The sequence below is a fragment of the Empidonax traillii genome, unplaced genomic scaffold (assembly GCF_003031625.1).
Source record: "Empidonax traillii isolate 1590-97213 ecotype Southwest subspecies unplaced genomic scaffold, ASM303162v1 scaffold46:size3806547, whole genome shotgun sequence".
NCBI lineage: Eukaryota > Metazoa > Chordata > Aves > Passeriformes > Tyrannidae > Empidonax > Empidonax traillii.
Genome location: NW_020955239.1, coordinates 359,291 through 362,043, shown reverse-complemented (window position 1 = coordinate 362,043; position 2,753 = coordinate 359,291).

Genomic DNA, 2,753 nt, shown 5'->3' with positions numbered 1-2,753 from the left:
AAAGGTAACTTGAAGGCAAAGAAACCAGAAAACAAGCGAAAGAGGTCCTGCATTCAGCCTTTCTCTTAAAGGAAAAAGATCATCAAAAGCACACTTGTGCTTTTTAAGACATTTTTGAGGACCTGACACAATTTTGGACTTCTTGGGTCAGAAGTAAAGAATCACCCCCTCCTACTAAGGAAAAAGACACACTGAGTTCCAGGATGAACAATTATACTTGTGCAAACCTATTAAAAGGCATCAAAGGGAAGACAGGTATACCAGCTAATGTAATTAATGAAAAGCAGAGAAATGAGTGAAGCCTGAAGTCCTGACTACTGTCTGGACAACAGGAAAAAAAAAAAAAAGGAGTCTGAATGATGGAAGGGGTCTGATGTAACTACAGCACAAGTACATTCACCATAGCTTTTCTTTTCATACCTCTGTATTTTCTAATAATCTGTAAATGAGAATGACTATTTTGAGTATTACAAATAAATCCTGGTATTTGCATTCTTTATTGATCCTTGCAGTTGAGCTGTCATGCATGCAGGGAAATGAAAGCAGATCTCACCCAATGGCAGTGCAAACCTAGAAATCAAGGCATGGACATCTTGTCCAGCTCCCCAGCCAGCTGGGTAAGGGAGCAAACCCTCACTGGAGCAGGTGGAGAGCTGGCACTACAGGGTCTGTGGAGGCAGAAGTATCTTTCAGCAACTGGTGGTGGCATTATGCTCTCGGGCACACGGTAAGGTACTGGGATATGTGCCTGGGCTATAAGGATGGGGGTATCACAGAAACACACACTAGCTTTTTGCTCTCCCCTCCCTTCACTGCCTGCGATTTTTTCCTCCACCACCACCTCTTCTAAATGATTTTGGTTTTCGTTCTTCACATAGCTGCCAAACTCCTTTTTCAGTCTTACAATTACATGAAAAACATCAACTACATTTTCAAACCTTCCAGTGTTTGAAAATCAGAACAGTTTCAGTTCAAATTTTAAATTTATTTGCAGTGACCCTCAGAACCTACTGTCTCTTCTCAATCTCTTATCTTCTCTCTACCTTTACTAGTATAAAACACTTTTTTTTTTTTTCACGAAAGTAAGCCTAAGATTTGTATTTCAACTAAGCTATGATTTTTATTACAAAAAAAAATTCACTAGGTCAGACTCATTCATTATTTCCTCAATCCCCGGCCAAAGTTGTACAATATCTTTGAAAGATATCTATCTATCTATCTATCTGGAAGACTTTAGGTTGGATATTAGAAAGAAGTTCTTTACAGAGAGAGTGATCAGGCATTGGAATGGTCTGCCCAGAGAGGTGGTGAATTCACCATCCCTGGAGGTTTTTAAGATGAGGCTGGATGTGGCACTGAGTGCCATGATCTAGTAATCACTGTGGGGTTGTATCGAGGGTTGGACTTGATGATCTCCGAGGTCTCTTCCAACCCAGTTAATTCTCTGATTCTATGATTCTATTTAACCTGGTAGGCTTGAGTAATGTAACAGGATGCCTATTTTATGCATATTAAAAGAATTTAATGACTGTAAATTGGTTTGCTATGTGAAATGGAAATGGTGCAATTCTGATATGACACCTGCGGAAGATCTTGGTAAGTAATTTGGATTATTGGGGTTTTTTTTCTCCCTCTTCCATTATTTTAAAATAAATTCAATGTGATTGCTGCTAAAAAAATATGGTTTGGCTTTTTGTAATTGAACTTCTGCTCTCATTGTCATGAAAAAGTAGAAAAGTGTTACAAGAAAATCTGTCAGGAGATCTGGATAGGAACATTCATCTGTCTATCCCGCAAACATTTTCATAATTTCAGAGATGTTTTTGTACTGCCTTGAAATAAAATCAAGATCTTTTGAGGTTTTTAATGAAAAGAACTACTCCACCAGCACCACCCTCAACAATATAGAGGTTAGTGCACTTTCATGAGAAGTGCATAGTCAAAATTGAAGTGCCTCTGCTTCTTGATATATATCAGGACCCTGTTAGGTGCATCTCTTGGTCTCCATTTTGGCTTGAGTGAATCAGCAGTTTTTCAGAAATAGGGTATTTAATCTCAACACAAAGAAAAATTGTATCCAGACCTGATGCTTACTTACAATAGGCAAAGAATTTTTGCAACCTTAATTTCAGCAGCAGATGTGCTAACACTGACAACTGCACTGCAGCTAAATGGTACTTAGAATTGCAGAGAACTGAGGGAAAAGTCACACAGGGAATAGCTTCAGATCGAATATAAGCAGTGTCTTGGTTTTCAAAGAGGGTGAATTACAAAAAGAACATTTCCTGACTTTGCAAAGATGTTGCAATGATATGTTTGTTGACCGCTGCATAGGAATAGTAAGGTCCTTGACAAAAGAAGGGAGGGTTTTTGGGTGCTTTCCAGGCATACGGTACAAAGAGATGTCAGCTCAGCGGTGGGGACACTTACATGTAGTTTTAGCAGTTACACACTACTGGAATACTATTTTGTTATCCCTGTGTGATCACTTACATTCATGGGGTGAGCAGGAACTTCTGAGTAGATTCACAAGCTGTGAGCACAATTCATTACATGTTCCAAAATTTCTAACAGAAACAGTTGGACTCAATGGTCTTAAAAGTATTTTCAAACCTAAACAATTTTATGATTCTTCTCTTGTTTAAAAGGCTTCACCCGGTTAAGAAGCACATTACATGGCAGGCGAAGAACAGAAAGCAGTGACCACAACCCTGCACTGGAAAATCCATCCTCTCGGACTATTTACCAAATAT